Genomic DNA, 16,898 nt, shown 5'->3' with positions numbered 1-16,898 from the left:
GGCCATCTGGAATAAGCAGTTAAATGTGGGCTGGAGCATAGGATAGGAGGACAGTAAACAGGAGAGGGCAGAAAGGTTAGAAAAAATAAAGGCCTGGACAGTTGTGGAGAAGTACTAGAGTATTACTGAAAGGTGAGTTCAGATAGCCTTCTGCTTCACCTTGGTTAAATATTGTGTACCCATGGTTCACCGTGGCAGGACTGATGCTGACTCCCAAAGAGCTGTGTCCACGTGACCCATGTGTGTTGCTGAGACTGCCTGGCATAGAGAAGACAGCTCCGTCTGAAGCTAAGGGGAGCTGTGGGGCACTTTGGCAGCTTGTGGGGTGGTGAGTGATGGCAGGGAACATGCTGTCGTGCAGGATCAGTGAAGCACTGCTCATCTCTCAAGCTGTCTGCTTCTCTTGCTCTTTGTGAGTCTCTTCTCACTTCTTTTCATGTGCTCATATCACCTCTCTTTTCTTTTGCTCACTTTCTCTCTCTGTGTGGTGCATGGCCCAGTGAATATAATCCATAGATAACCCTCTATTCTCTCTTTTCTCTTCCTCACCATCTTTCTCACTCATCCTTTCTTCCTGTCTCTCACTAACGCTCTGTTGCTCTCTCTGCCAATTTATTCTTCTCTTTCCTCCCACACTCTGTCCCCGTTTAATCAATCTTAGCACAGTCCTGTTTTTCACCAGAGCTGCTGTTTCATGCTTACTTCCACAGAGGGAAAGCAGGCAGGTGTGGAGTTAGAGTACCAGGTAGGAAGCAGGAGAGCTGAGCTGAGACTTTCTTTGGTGACCATGGCTGTCACATCACCCATTCTTGTGGCTTGGCTCCTTTCCTTTGACATGGGAACACTACAGCTATGAGTTAATGTGCAGTGCTTAGAAGTTGTATGGCCAAGGTCTGTGAAGCTCCTGGAAATGGACTAGAGCTCTTTGGGTGCCCAAGCAGTGCTTGTTTGTCTTTGGTGCCCAGCTAAGCCCTTGTGCCTAGACTGACGCCTTGGAGGCATATTCTCAGCCCTGCCCACTGTCCTATTCAAGAAGTCTGCCCCATCCAGTCTTTCATAAAAATAACCCCATGGAATGCAATTGACAGGACTCAGAAACGGAGTTTTGATCTGCGGTGATCCAGAGCTTTATCCTCGCAAACCCCTGGAGACTACGGGCATTTCCTGTTCCTGTTGGTGCTACCTTTGTAAACAAATCACACGGAGTCTCTGCTTCTCCCCGTCCACCTTTATCTTCTTTTCCTTCTTTCTGCCGTGCCGCTGGTCCACCTTTGCATACCGGAGCCTGCAGTGCCTGCTGGCTGTTGAGGGCTTGCCCGGAGCTGCCAGATGCTTGCACCTTCTTAGCTCTCACGGGTAGGAGTTGCTATGGGAGACAGCGAGAAAGAAAAACTGCCTTCCCCAGCAGCCCTAGGAGCCAGAAGTCTTCTATTGAGTGGAGAACACCCCCCTCTTGTGCTCCTTCCTCCCCTCAGCCCCCCTTTAGAGAGCACTCTGCAGAAAGCCGCCTTTGAAGCCCCTTAATTAGTGTCCCGTGTGTCCTGAACGGAGCCCTTCATTACCACCAGCAAGAGGCACAAATTGGCATGTGTTTCAGGTTTGGGCTCAGTGCCAGAATTTTGTTCCAGTCCCCTCCCTCCAAACCTCTCCAGCTTCCCCCCCCTCGGCACACATGCTTGCACACACACATTCACTTTCTCTCACAGAAAAACACACACACGCACATACGCACACGGGATCCTGCCAAAAAAAGAGAGACATCCCCTTTCCATCATTCCAGGTTTGAGAGAAAAAAAACAAACGACAAAAGGTCGCTCTGCTCCCTGCCTCCCCCCCCCCCTCTGGTTTGCTCTTGGCTCTGCTGACCCTTCAGCATATGCAACTGCAGGTTGGGGGTCATTATCAGTCCCAGAGTATCTCTCGCAGCCTGTGGATGTGCTCAGAGGGTGCTAATTAGTGAGAGAAGGGCTGATTAGGTTAGAAATTAAGTGTTTATTTCCTCGTCTGCCTTTTTTTTTTTTTGCATGGGTGTAAAAATAGTGAGGCCAGATGGAGTCTCAGGAATGATGGGAAAAAAGGCAGCCAGGAGTCAAAGGGAGTGAATCTGTATCCTGTCTCACCTCTCCTACACCCCCTGGATGGACAGGCACTCTGCAAATTCACAGCATCTCTGTGGCACAGTGGCAGCCACCACACATGCCCTGTGACTGTCCTTGTTGGGACTGAGCTGGACATTACCTCTCTGCACAATGTTCTGTAGAAGTTTTCATGCCTACAGAGCCTCCCAGCTCCAGCACCTCATCTTTTCCAGCTCAATCTTAGTGCCTTTGTTTCCACCCAACCCCTTCCCCTTCTTTTTTTTTTTTTTTTTTTTTTTAATCTCAATGTCACTATCAGCAGCAGCCAACGGGTTACTGGCATCACCAGCCTCTCAGGGACACCCCTTGTCTTGTCTCAGCAGTGTCTCCCCCCATGTCGCTGTCCTCAGAGAGACATCTTGCCCTGCCAGACTGAGAGAGGCAAACTGAGAGGAAATTCCATCTGTCTCTGCCATGGACTTTGCCTCTCCATTGCAGAAGTTGCAACACAGAAGCCAATTAGGAGTCTGATTTCCAGGAATACCAAACTATCTATGCCTGAGCAAACTCTGACATCAGACCATTCTCCCCTGAATCCTTGGTAGTTTCAGCCTGTTATGGGCTGTGGGATAAGGAAGACCAGATCATGGTATGGCTGAATAGCAACTTTGCCTTGCTACAAGGCTATTTGTGCTTCCAGCTCTCCAGGGAGCAGATTTGAGGCTGTGAGGGGCAGTTGAAAAATCATCTCCTTCCTTCTACTTGACCTAAAGAAGATCTCTGGGGCCAGTATTTTGGATTCACTGGACATGGAGATTTTCTCCAAAGGCCAGTGTTTAGGCTGATGATACTGAGGTTCCAGCAGGCTGGAGGAGGGGGAGGGAAAGAGACTCTACAACTGGCTTTCTGGGGTGGAAATTGTGCTGGCAGACTCAAGACGAGTCCACACAGTTGGAGGTTGGTATCTGCAGCAGGCCAGTTTATGTGACCTGAGGGCTCACTCTGATGTTGGGAATGAAGGCCGTCTCTCCCAGCTATGGATATGACTGCTGAGAAAGGGCTGAGTTTATTTTGTTGATCAGCTGAAGGGGGGTGGGGGTGGTGTGTAAGAACCAGTCACTACGATGTGCTGGAAGAGAATTTGCAGGGAGGATTATTTGCTAAGTAACCAATAGGGGGATTGTGATCCCTTAGAATCATAGCTGGTTGGGATGTGTCGATCCGATGGCAGGGGAGATTCTCTTGCTGACACAAGCTGGTGAGCCCCGTGACTCTCAGTTGCACTTCAGACCCCAGCTAGAAAGTGTCTGGTGCACAGGAGCTTTGTACCTATGAAACAAGAAGTCCAGCTTCTTTTGAGAGTGGGAGAGCAGCTAGAGGACCCCCAGCTCCAGAGGTGTATTTGTGGTGGGAGGAGAGGACACGTGTACGTGCTGGTGTTCCTCAGGCTGTGTGCTGTCAATATGACTGCATGCATGACTGTTTGGCTGTTGCATGAGAGGAGACTGTATTTGTCTGGGTACAATTCAGGCCTCATTCCCTTTTCATCATGATGGTGCTTTTTTACCATGTGGCTCCTGCAAACAGCCAAACAAACAAACAAACACACACATGGGAATCCAAACTCCCTATTACCACCACATTGCAGATGCAGCCTGGTTTGGCCTGTATTTCTCCCGTTGCCACAGCAACGGTAAGCCAGAGAGTAAATCAGAATATCCTTTCTGGTGCTCAACACCCCCATATGGCAAAATAAATGACAGCGTGGAAAGCCTGGTCTGTCTCCCCTAACTCTCCTTCCCAACTCGAGTTCAGCACAGACCCTCCAGAGACCTGTCATGTGCCTGTCAGAGCCCAGAGGAGATCACAAGCCTCCTCCATACGGCATGAGGGAACACTGTCTCTGCTGTGACCAGCAATCCCCCTTATTCCCTCCTCCAGTTGCCATGTCTCTCATTGAGAACGTTTAGGTCTGAATCAATGTTCACTGTTCATGGTCTCAGCTCAGCTGGCTTTTAACAAGATGAGTCCTGTCAGCTCCACTAGAGACCAAACAGTATCCAAACCAGGCTTAGCAACCTGCTTCTTGCTTCAGCAAACTCTGCTTACAGCTGGGAGAAACAGAGCCTTTCGAGAGGAGCAAAGCAATTAAAGCACATTTAGGACCAGGACTCCTGTCCAGCTGAGCTCAGAAATATGCTCGCTGGGACAGCTGCCAAAAGGGCTCCACCAGCTACGTTTTGTGTTGGCCTTGGGCACTTCTGAAGTCAGTGATGTGCTTAAGAGAGATCTACCTGTCCAGAGAGAAGAGTCCTTGGGAGGAGAGGAGGGACACTGTTCCTAAGAACTGGTGTGGGGCAGTCCCCTAGAAGCAGAGAAGAAGCCAGACCTGCAATTTCTACAGCAGCTCTTTCTATGTGCCTCCTAGTTTGGATATTTCTAGGTGCTACTAAAACCCTGGAGGATGACCTGCACCCCCTTTTATGCCAGCAGGTGATTAGAGCGTATCCATCAGTTCTGCCTCCCCCAGCTTTGGCTGTGACTACCTTCATTGGGAATTTCACTCTGTTCTTTGGCTCAGTTTCTCCTGAGAATCTGATTTATGGCTCCCCAGTGATTGCTAATGTGTAAATACAGTGTGCTTCAGCATGGCAATGTGAATGCCCTAGTGCATTGAAGCTGTTAACCCTTCAGCAGCTGAAGATCCTCTCCACGCCTCCCTGTTGAGAGAGCTGCCTTGTTAGACAGGGTGAGGGTCCATGGGAGCCCAGCCTGGCTCTCGGCATGCTTACAGACAGGTGCAGATGGCTAGACCCAGAGGCCTCCTCAGGCTTCTGTGGTGGGAAAGGGATGAAGCAGGACCAGCCCAAAGAAAAAGCAGAAAGGGCCATTTCATGATTAAATGGTGGAGCACAGCAGCAGTGTAAAAATACACATATATCACAAGCCTTAATTAACACAGGCGAAGGGAAAAGGAGAAAAAAAGCCACTTTTTAAAGGTTTCACAGAGACTATAAACTGGCAGCAGAGAAAAAAAATGTAATACATGCAAATTAATGGCATAAATTTAGGGTTACTTAACTTCACAAATGTTAACAAGCTCATAAAAAAAAAAAGTTATTCTTTCTCAGTTTCCTGTCACTGTTTGTTTAATTTTCTCTCTCGCTCTCTTTTTTCCCTCTGTTGAGAAGATTATGTTTTCAGTATATTCCTCCTAAATTAATTCTGGCTCTCTCTCTTCCTTCTCCCTTCCTCCCCTCCTTCATCTCTTTCTCTGTACCTACCTCTGTCTGTTTGCCTTCCTTTTCTGCCTATCTATCATATTCTTAGTGTCCCCATCATCATAGTACCTACTCTTGGATACAGTACTGACTCCTTTCTCTCCCTGTTTCCTTGCCTGGCTCTCCCCTGCTTCCAGCCCACCCTTTGCCCTAGCTCTCAGGCTGCTCCCTTCTTCTCCTGTTTTTTTTTTTCCACATTTTTTTTTGCCTCAATTTTTTTTTGCACCTCCATTTTTTTTTTCTGTAGCAGTCTGTATAACTCCAGCCCGGTAATTTCCAAATGTGCATTTTTCCCTGCCACTGGCAGACAAAGAAGGCAAGGAGCAAATTAAGTGGTCTCTGGCTGAACTGCTCGTTTATCAACCGCTTGAATGGCTGTTTGTTGCTGCAGACTGTATAGCTGGAGGCAGCGGTAAGGGTGTGTGGGCAGGCTGCGTTGGTACGCCACAGCCCCACTTTGAAACAGCTGTCACAGTTCCCCCTACACCGTCCCCTTTATTCAAGGCTCTACCTCTGTACCATGGTGTATAATAAAGGGCACGGTAGCTCCTTGCTGAGCCTGGGAAGTCATGAGCCCCTGAGGTCACGGTGTCTCTGCTTCCCGCGTGTTTCTTGCTTTGCTTACAGATAAAACTAAGTTTAGAAAACTCAGGCAATTGCCAGTTTAGCTCTGCCAAAACTCATTTCTCCGGAAAGAGGACATATGCCTTTTGTTCTGCTTCTTTTAAAGGCACCAAGGACACCCCAAGTTGCATTACTTGTGACGTAACTCGTCCTGTCCATGATGCTACAGCGTTCTGTTCTTAGGCTCTTGTTCTCATTGCTTAAAGGGAAGATGGTTAAAAAAAATACCTCATTTTGACTTATGGACCAGACTGAGTCATAGGAAGACATCATTAAAAAAGAGAGGGGGTGGATATCATCGTTTTTGGCCACAAGCCATCCTTGGAGCTTTCAAAGTCGCCTGTAAATATTACTGCCAGCTCTGTTTCAGTATCAGAGACAGCAGTCCTGGCCAATAGCTTTTCTCCTCAGTGGCCCAATTCAGTATTTCAGAATACTGGAGAAAAGAGGGGGAAGTTAGTGTTTTATTCAACATAGCAACCTCAGGAAATGGGAGGTGAAATTACAAGTTGGAGTCCCCGGGCAGCAGTGAAAATATGAAAATCCAAACAAGCAAAGGGAAAAAAAGGAAAAGTCTGAATTTCTCAAAGCAAGAGAAAGGATGTTGGTGAGTGGGTAACAGAGAGGTTAGGAAGAGGAAGCACAGAGGGAGAATCTGTTATGTTTGGAAGATGTTGGAACCATCAACACAGATGTTGCAGAAGAAAGCAATTGAGAAGCTGAATGGGACTTGCATGGGTTTACAGTTGGGTGCATGCTTAAGTATGTTGCTAAATGGAGACCTGAATGAGTGAGAACAAGAAATAATCATGCGGGAGTCCCCATGCAGTATCAGTCTGTCCAGATTGACATCACAGGCTTTCCCACTGATATAAATCGTTGCTTTTCCTGGGTAGGAAATGAGTCAGGGTGACTCCGAAGCTCAGGGTTTGGCCTATGCAGATTAAGAGGAGTAGTAAGGAATAAATAAAATATGGCATATGCAAGGGTGACTAAGGACTAGAAGAGAAGCAAAGAACAGTGTGGGGGAAGGAATAGGGCCACGGTGAGGAACAAGGAAGGGCTGCCAGATGAATTCCTTGCTGAGGCTACCTGGAGAGAGATTTAGGGGGATGTGGCATCATTCCCTGGCCATGAAGTGCGTATTACCTGGGTTAGTGGGTAAGATGTTTACATGCCCGTATTAGCTGAGTGATGCTCCTCTTTTTTTTGGTCTTTTCTGCTTGGAAACAGTCTGGAGCAAAGTTTTTTTCTCACTGAACATATTTGCAGCACCTATGAAACCAGAGGCCCAATAGCAAATTCAACCTCTATGTACTCTGCTATTGACAGCACTGAAGAGTCACAGCAGAGAATAGGTGGGGAAAAAAGATGGAAACCTGGACTGAGCAAGAACAAAGGAAAGGGTGGAGTGTTTTTTAAATTAAGCTGTCCCCTATTTTTGATTACATCATAGCTAGAATTAGCTTTGGCCTACATAATTAAAATTGAGGATGTCAAGGTACCAGCAGGAACAATTATTTTGCAGGGTTATTTGCATGGATCATCTATTTGCTGCACAGCTGCTGTAGGAAATGCAACACCATGAGTAGACATATAATTGTAGAGAGGGGGGATGAATAAACGTGTTTCAAAGAACAAGGAGAATTCTAAATGTCAGCAAAGGGGTACATGACTCACTCATTGGGAAAATACTATTATTGGATACGTAAGTAGGACTGTACAAAGCACTCAGAGGAGGGATGCTATTAGAAAAAAGGAGAAATAATAAATGAAGGTAACATTTGGGTGACAGTGAATGAATGAGGAGATGTGCTATAAGTGCCATGAGCCAACACAGGGCCTTGAAGGGAAAGCAGACGGAGAGTGTGGGGTGAGGATGGCGAAGGATGAAAAGATAGAGATCGTGGACGCTGAGGAGGAGCGTTACTGGAGACTGCTGAAATACAAGGGAACGGATGAGCGATTGTTAAAACACTACTTGGCTTTTGGCAGAATAATGGCGACAGAGAGTGTCTGTTCTACTGAGTCAGGATTAAAGAAATAAATGAGGTGGAACTCCATGGGAGGAGAGGAAATGGCTGTGCTGAGGAGGCAGGAGGAGGCCCAGGACCCAGCTGGAGGTCTGCAGAGGTGGGTTAGACTGCAATGGATGAGTGGTGTGGAGGAATCCTGCCCTGTTTCTCAAAAGGAAAAAGCAGTGTCTAAGTGTAACAGACAATGTTGTATAGGTTACAGACACGGCTGAAATGAGCAGTCAGGATCAAGGCATTTTGCATGATTTCAAGGCAGGCATTGAGAATAATTAACTGATGCTCCTGGTGCAGTCAACAACAAAGTTGCAGACTTACTGAGTCTAGAACATGTTGAACTCGAAACTTTTCAGTTGGCTAATCCAGGACACCATCCCAGCAGACCCATTTCACACGTCTGGCTGGTCATCCTCACAGCCTGAAACTCTGTGTGCTAGCATATCTGCCCAAGTAGAGGCCAAGGAGTCCAGCCACTTCTGTGAATGGATCAGTCCAGTTTACATCTGGAACCAGGGGATCTCCAGTCCTGGAGGAGGAGATTCTCAGAGCCTTTAATTTGAGTCCAACTGGGAGCAGTTCTTATTTTGGTTTTGAACCCCCAAATTTCCAGCAAGCTGCTTTTCTAGCTGGCTAGGGTTGATTGAGTCGGTAGAGAGACAGATGTAGGTGGATAATGGGGGAAGGGGGTGGTAAGTGGCAGAGCTATTGCCTTTGTGAGAGGCAACAATGCCGTATAAGTACTGCCAGTCCCCATTCAGTGAGCAAGTGGTGAGTCAGGGGCAGGTACTGAGTCAGCAAGAAGGCGGACGGGTAGGTGGGTGGGTAGAGCACCCTGGCTAGCTCAGTACAAACCACTCAGCTGCACCGTTGCACTCAGCTCCCTGTGGGAAAGTTGCAGGCAGTGGTTCAGACTACTGCATCAGTTTCTCCCCTTCCCATGCAATTCCCCTGGCTCCTTTTTTGAGCCAGTGGGGCTTCAGAGAGGGTCCCTGACCATAGCCTCTGATGGCCACATATTTTCCTGATGTGTTTATGAATCTACTTGCAAACACTACCTCTCTGTGAGGTGTGATAATAAAAGAAGAGGAATGAAAACAGCTGATGAAGGTAGAGACAGCCCTTCAGCCTGTCTCACCCCAAAGATACCACTAATGCAGTCAGGGAGGTGGTGAAAGGTAGGAGGGGGGAGAGAGAAAAGAAAGAAAGAAAAATAGAAATGAGGTAGAAACGAGAACGAGAGAGAGAAAATATTTGAGAGATGAAAAGAAATTACCATACGGCAGGATCCTGTTATTCAACCTAATTTTCAAAGGACTGCAGCTGTCGCACTGAGATAATCTGTTAATTATAACAGTCATTGTGTTTTGGCAATGGAAGAAAAAAACAGGCTCTAAACAAGGCAAGGTAGTGGGGAAAAGAGAGGGGAGGCAGGGCTGTGTCAAAATGCATGTCAGATGTTAGCTTGAAATGTAGGTGGGTGAGCTGGCCGGGAGGAGGGTCCCTTCCCAGCAAGGCTGAGCTGTGCCATTGCCTTGCAGGTGGAGGATGGAAGGAAGGTAGAAGTACCCATGTAGAAACATAGTGCCCTGTCCAGTGTGGGGCTACTCCTCTTGCTGAATCAAGGCATGCATTGACCAGAGGAAGAGCTTTGAGGGGCTGAAATGTCCCCATTAGCCTGTGCTGCCACAGCATTTCACTCTTGGGTCACCTAAAACAGCTTCCCCACACCTTTCCTCTGATTCTGCCCTACACCATATTTGGACTGCTGTATTTGAACCACCCTCTGTAATAGCCTCTGCTTCTGGTTGACCCTTCATTTGCAGAAATCCTGATCACAGGGGCTGCCCCATCTTTTTACATCTTGCGGATTAATGACTGTGGATAACAACACATGACTGTCAGAGACACCCTGTCTGGGAAGGTCATGCAAGGGCAGTCCCTTCCTCTCACAGAATTGGTGGCTTAACCTCCAGAATTTTCATGCTGGAGTGGCTGCTTGTCCTACTTGGAGAGAGGTCTCACTGCCAGTGAGGGAACCTCTCTCAGATGGCGCCCAGGGCAAGGTTGACTGGAAGGCGAGAGAATGTTAAAGGATGCTTGAATGCCAGTGCTTGTGCTCCGCACAAGTTTGCAGGCCTGGAGGTACCCTACACAGGACAAATGGCTGCCAGTCACCTCGTGAAGTGATTGCCACTCCAGGACCTATGTGATTCCTTAGGCTCTGAGTCCCTCCAGTAAGAGACAGCAGTGAGCTATAAAGAAGGATACATGCCCTTTCCTGCCCTACCTGCAGGGTAGCATGTTTGAGGGCACTCCAAACTGGCACTGCTGGGTTACTGAGGATGTATGCAGCACCCAGAAATACTGGAGGTATGCTTGGTTTGAGTCAGGGCATCGCTCCAATAGCTTGTGGTCTTGCTGTTCATAGCCAGATTGGTGAAAGCCAGTTGTTGTTGCAGTAAATAGAGCAGCAAGGCTAGCACAAGACAGCAGAGACATCACAATGACCCTGAGGGGATGGAGGTCTTCGCAGTGACATCACATATAGGCCAGGAATTTTTCCTGGTCTCATGCCGAACATGCTGCATGGGAGCATACAACAGACACAGTGCCCCCACCCTGCTCCCTGCAACAGCTCCCTCCCATGCACCCAAAGCCCCCATTCCAGGCCTGTTACCTGCAGCAGCTCACACACACATTCATGCAGAGCTGCCACTCCTGTCCCTTTACCCCTTGCCAGCTCACAGAGAGCAGAGGTCATTCCTTGTCCCCTGCAGCAGCTCCTTCCCACGTGCCTGCCCTCACACACTGCTCCCTACATTGATTCACATCAGGGGACACATACAGAAGGAGTGCTCCCACCTCTTTTCCTACAGCCTTTCTCCCATGCACACACTCGTACAACCATGGTTGTCTCCCATGATCCATGCACCCCCACACGCAGCCCGCGCTCCCATCCCGTCCCCTGTGGCGCTTGTCACACAGCCAAACACTCCCACCCCTTTCTCCACAGTGACTGCTTCATGCAAACACACATGCATACACATATACACTCACAAACAGCGCTTTGCCTGGTTCTCCATGGCAATTCCTCCCTCCTCAGGAGCCGGCACTCATTCTTTGCTTCACAGAGTGATTAACCCACATATGCTCCCAGCCCACACATCCACCCCATCATCCGTAGTGACTCCTCCACATGTACACCCCCTCCACCTCGCACTCCTGGAGCCGACACTGCCACCTCTTTCTCTGCAGTGACTCGCAGCCATGCACGTGCACAAGGCAGAGCCAGCCTTGCTGTTGCCCTCCCTAAGGCCAGTCCCTGCAGACAGTCACACAGAGCCCATGCTCCCTACCCATGGCCAACAGGAATTATTTCTAAGCCTTTCTACTGCCTCATGTCTGGGCTCGTGGGATGACAACAAGGGAGGGGGTGATATTTCCCAGGCCTTCCTTTCCCTTCTGGAGGAAAAGAGCTGAAGGCAACCTTATTGCTGATAATATTTTTTTATGGCACCTGTAATCTCTTGACATTCCCTTCTACCTGAAGAATGCAGTTCCCCAAGCCCACCCCCATGTACAGGCTTCTGTGGACTGCTGTTGCAGGCTGTCTGGGTGGAGCTGGCTTGATGCAAATCCCCTTTAATCTTCAATAATCATATTAATATAAAAGGTAACCATTTCACTTTGGAAAACAAAAGTGGCTTTCTGGCCTACCAGGGAACCACTGGCATATGAAAGACCTTTCTGCCAGTATTTATCACTCTAAAATAAGATTTATGCTTCTAAAGCTCTCTCTTTTCTTTCATGCTTATGAGCTGCTTCATTTTTCTCCCCTGAGCCTTCCCATTCTCTCTCTCTTGCTGCCTAACAAATTAGGCATCTAATCGCTGTTGGGGAGGCGCGATGGGAGAGCAGGGGGTTTATATACAGCGTCGTGTTGGGTTTTTTTCATGGTTAGTCTTTAAGCTGTTTGGACAGAAAAGGTTTGGAGTCAATGGCTGTGCATTTGCTTGAGTCTGGGTACATGTGTATGGCATCTGAATTCTTCCCATGCCCCAAATTGGCCAAAGGGCAGGACTGCAGAGCAGCATGTCCTTGGGGCAATACTATAGCCTATATTTCAGCCCTTTCCCCTTTTCCATTGTTTCTGGATGGAATTTGATCTTTGTGAGCATCCTTGCAGTGGTGTCCTGCAAGAAGCAGCTGAGACCTTTTTTGGCTTTTTGTGCTTCCTCACCACAGTGTCCTGCTGGGTTCCTAGTGCTTTGGGCTTCCTCATGTCAGGGACAGATGGAGTTTGGGAGCTGCAGTCTTCCTCCTGACTCATGGTAGGGCAAGCCCAGCTTTCAGAGGGATGATTTTTCTTCCAATGGGCACTGTGGATTTGTATATGGTGAAATGAACCTGACCAGAGTTGAAGTGTGAGATTTCTCTTGCAACAGCATTCTACCAAAATTCACAGAGCCTCTAATGTTGAGTGGACACCCTTCAGCAGGACTCAGAAATCAGTTCAACCCCTGTAAGGGATGAAGGCTTTGTATGGTTAAGGACATGGGAACACCTTTTTTGCGTGGCTTTCTAGTGTGGCTCTACAGCTCCTGTGATCTGGATTTTTGAAGCTACAGGGCCAATTTTAAACAAATGTGACACTGGGATGGAACTCGGAGATGTTGAGATCTTATGTGTTCCATGAAATAGGGGGATAAATTAAAGAATAGCAAACATGAAAGAGCAACTTTACCGAGACCCATTAAAGGAAAGAGTATTGGGTGAGCTCAACCCTTGGTGAACATCAGAGAATCTGCAGTAGAAGGTATTCTCTGTCTCTCTTTCTCTCTCACAAATGTCTTCCGTGCCACAAAACCACAGGTCGTCTTGCTTTCTTCTCCCTCTTCTCTTGGTCTCAGACTTCCCAGGGCTTCTGAAGCACCTCTGGGCACAGTCACAGGTTCTTTACTCCATGACTTGATGGTAACTCCTGCAATAAACAGGAACATCCCTGGAAGCAGCAGGGCTGAGAGAGAAGGGGCTGATGTTGTGTAAGTGTCAGAGCAGTGCTGCAAGCTTCTCCCATGGCACTATGCTTGCACTATAGCCAGGTGCAAAAGCAAAGAGAATCTCTGGGTGGTGACTTAAAGTGTCTACAGTGATGCTCAGACCACTGTGTATTACAGAAACTACCCAGCAGGTACAGAGGGTCCCTTCAAGTAGAGCACCAAATCCCAGTGTCAAGCACCCCTGGGAAAGGCCACTCTTCCAGAAAATAGTTAGAGGACTCCTAGAAGGATCTTAAAGCCAAGAAGGAGAGGCAGAGCCCCTTGGAGATGATGTTTGTGCCTTGAGGCCTGCCAGGAGCAGGCAGCACACTGAGCTGGGAAGAGGGATGATGCTCAGCTGCAGCATGAAGCTTAAGAAAGCAGCAGGAGCTTTGGCCTGGTTTCGGGGTGTCCCCAGAGGAGTCAAGAGTGTTTGGCAGGTTTTTAATGCATGCATTTGTAATGGGAGGCTCTTAGCACCGTTTAAGCAATGGTAGAACTAAGTGCAGGCTTTTCCAGTGCATGGAGCCCCAGGAGGACAAGGTTGACAAGGTCAGAATTTCAGGCCCAAATTGCTGCTGTATGTAGCTTTTCTGTTTTCTTTGTATTCTCTCTCAGTTTTGGCCCTTCCACCCCCTTGGGCCCCATCTTGCCTCTGTCCCTCCTATCCTGCCTGTCCATATTTTCATTGTTTGCATTTTAACCTGTCCTCAACCTGGCCATCTAACTAGTGACTCTAATCCTGTATCACCCCTTGTGCCACCTTGATGTCCAAGTCAAAGGGATGTCTGTGGCCACCAGGACACCCAGCTTCTGACTCAGATTTTGGGCTCTTCTCCCTCCATTTCACCTTCCCTTCTCTTTCCTCTGAAGAGTGGAACCATCCCTCCCTGTGGCCTTCTGGTTTTCTCCAAACAAAGTGGTGCAAAGAAACACTGAGGCAGCTAGTAGTGGACAATAAACAAGAGCAGAGAATAAAATCGTGGGGAGCTCAGAGCTGATAGGTTGACTTTGTGCCAGCCAAGGAGAGTACAGCCACTCGTGAGTGCAATGTCACGACTGCTCCTTGATGCTCTCAAGTACATGAGGATAGCCAGAAGCCAAGGGCTCATTGTAAAACCCACCTTGGGTGACACTGAAGAGTGTTGGAACCCTACATCTGGGTAAGCCCAGCACATGGAAGTGGTGATCTTGTACCTTCCCTGTAAAACATATCCCATGTCCCAACTTTTCCTCTTGCCCATAAGTTCTCCACAGCTCTTATATCCCCTTCCTTGGCTCTCCTCTGTGATGGAGTTGTTCATCCTTGCTTTCCCTGCCCACCATCCATCCCTGCACCTTCTTGCTCTGTTGCCTGAGAAGCAAGGGAGGGAAACAGCCAACTCCACTGTCAGCACCTTTCCAGCCAGCAAAAAGGACAGAGTGTTGCTTCCTTGTGCTGTTGGACTCCAATGCTATCTGATTTATGTTCATTTGGCTGTAGACAGTTGAGGGAGGGCATGGTGCTGCCCCCCATTCCTGGCTTCCCTTTGACTATAGAATGCCAGAGTCAGGAAGCAGCTGCTCCCTAAAGGGCAGGGCATGGCTGTGGGGGAGCTGGCATTGGCCTGAAACGAGGTTCTGGGCCATGGGCAGGGGTGCAATAGGCCACAGATTGGGCTGGCCTCAGGGCCCTTGAAACCAGCGTGACAGCAGGGAGACAGGAGCTCTTGGGGGAAGAATGTCAGGGTCTGTGTGTTTCTCACAGAAACTCCCCTAACTGGGGGACCCAAGGGGAGCAAGGATTTTGGCTTGAGGAATGGCTTGAGCCTTCCTTTGGCCTGTAGGTGAGGCAAGGCTACACAGCCAAGGTGGGAAGTGGACAGGAAGTAGGTCTCTCTGCATGGTTCCCTTGTTTTTGACACATAGCAAGGATAAACACCACCTTCATATCCATCCACCCCCTAACCCACCCACCTCTTCCCTTTGCAGGCTAGTAGGACATCTGCCCTTCCACACCCTCTCTGTTCTGCCTGAGTGCAGCTCCTTGGGAGGTATGGGGTGGCCTTCAGCAATTGCTGGGGCTGCTGCAGAGAAGCACGGTCCTGGCCTCAGAGTTTCTCTCTGTGCACCATGAACAAGCTACAGCAGGCAATGGTGACTTCAGCACACCATTTGGAGCAGCTTGCACTACTAGAAGGGGTCAATGTAAGGGAGCTGGGATGTTCCTGTACGGACTTGGATATTGTGCAGAATATTTGGTGAGGTGAGACAGGCAGGCCAAAGCATAATGCTCAGAGAAGGATGCTGGCTAAAATTAGGGCAAAACTTTCTACTGCTAGCTCAGGGGCTGCTCCTGGCCTCTTCTTAGGGTGGACATACTTTGGGCACCAATATGCAAAAAGCATGATGGCATCTGCCACTCCTTTGTTCAGTGGAAGAGATCAGGCCAAGTGAAGGAGCAGTAGAGAGGAAGGTAAAGGGACAGAGATGGTGGGGAGGATCGTATCTACACAGAGTCACCTCTGGAAACGGTGGGACAAGGCGGGGGACTGGTGTTGAGGAATATCAGAGGTCTGTGGGTCCCAACCTTTAGATGTGCCTCCTGTTTGATGCATCTGGGGAAACAGTGTCAGGAAATTATTTCTCATTGGATTGCAAGGCTGAGAAACAAAGCAACAGACTGTAGAAACCTCTGCCTTCTGCTTCAGTGCAGGCTGAGGCAAAGCTGGGGCAGCAGCTGGAGGCCCTCATATGACAACCATAAGTGACATGAGTTTGATGGCCTCAGCTGTGGGGAACAGAGGCTTTCTCTCTGTCTTTTCCATTGGTCTAGCTCTTTTCCCCCTCCCCTTCTCCATCTTGGCTTTACTTTTTGGATTATTGAATATTTAAGTGTTTCTCTGTGACACTATCTCTGATCCCTTAATCCAGCTGGCCTGGTAATTCCACAGACCCAAATCAGCTCAGATTTCTCCACGGACGTAAGCCTTGTTCCTCAAGGGTTCACTCCTCCTTCATTTATCTTCCTTCATTTTATTTCTGCCCTTTGTGTCTCTGTGCTAGAAATTGGTTCAGCTTTTGCAGCAAAAGCTTCGGCAATATCTTTAGTGAGCAGTGTCGCCCCAAAATAAAGAGGGCAAGAGGAGATCTTTATTTTTCATTAGCCAAGAATCTTTTTCTCTTTTTTTTTTTATTTTATTGTTTTCTTTCTCCTCAAAATTAAAAAGAAAAGAAAAACAGCACAGTGCTCACATGTTTTATCTGCTGCATGAAATTATTTCCTTTGCACTGCCTGAGGACACCTCTGCCAATCTCCTGTTTCAGCACAGTGGGAGAAGGGTTGAAGATGTAGCTGGAGAGAAAGGTGGTCCAGGCTGCCCTTTCCAGTCAGACCCAGGAGCTTGCCCAGAGCCCAGAAATACATTTTTTGTGGTTTAACAAGCAAATGTCACTTTGCCTGCAAGGTGTGTTTTCTCACAAAGGGGCAGTGTTCATAGTCCCCAAGGAGGTGGTAAAGTATGAAGGTGTAAGCTGTGCCCCTCTCTGTGGTGGGGGTTAGGTGGGTGATGTGCTTCAGCTCAGGACTTCTGGCACTACTGAGTGAGAGACTGAAGGCTGCTATTTGACACACTGCCTGCACCCTGCTCCCCACCTCCCCATCATGCTCAAGACAGACTTGTTTACCTCAACAGCATTGTCCATGCACCAAGAGGCAGGAACAATTTTTAGAGCAGAAGTGGTTACACGTGGCTTGAATTATTTATTCCTCTTGCATCAAGGGAGGAAGCAAGCAAAAAAAAAATTGGTTTTTTTTGAGGGGGGAAGCTTGTCTTCATTTTCCCTGCTTCACGCATTCTGTGT

At 48.3% G+C, this 16,898-nt stretch overlaps 1 protein-coding gene across 1 annotated transcript in view; it reads left to right on the top strand.

Moving 5' to 3' along the window:
- The window catches only part of RAC2 (Rac family small GTPase 2), a 121,988-nt gene that overhangs the window by 15,481 nt on the left and 89,609 nt on the right, over positions 1 to 16,898 (top strand). The window lies entirely within an intron of this gene.

Source organism: Pseudopipra pipra, chromosome 5 (assembly GCF_036250125.1).
Source record: "Pseudopipra pipra isolate bDixPip1 chromosome 5, bDixPip1.hap1, whole genome shotgun sequence".
Lineage (NCBI taxonomy): Eukaryota > Metazoa > Chordata > Aves > Passeriformes > Pipridae > Pseudopipra > Pseudopipra pipra.
Note: the sequence above shows the minus strand (reverse complement) of the source record. Positions and strands in the feature narration are given on the sequence as shown.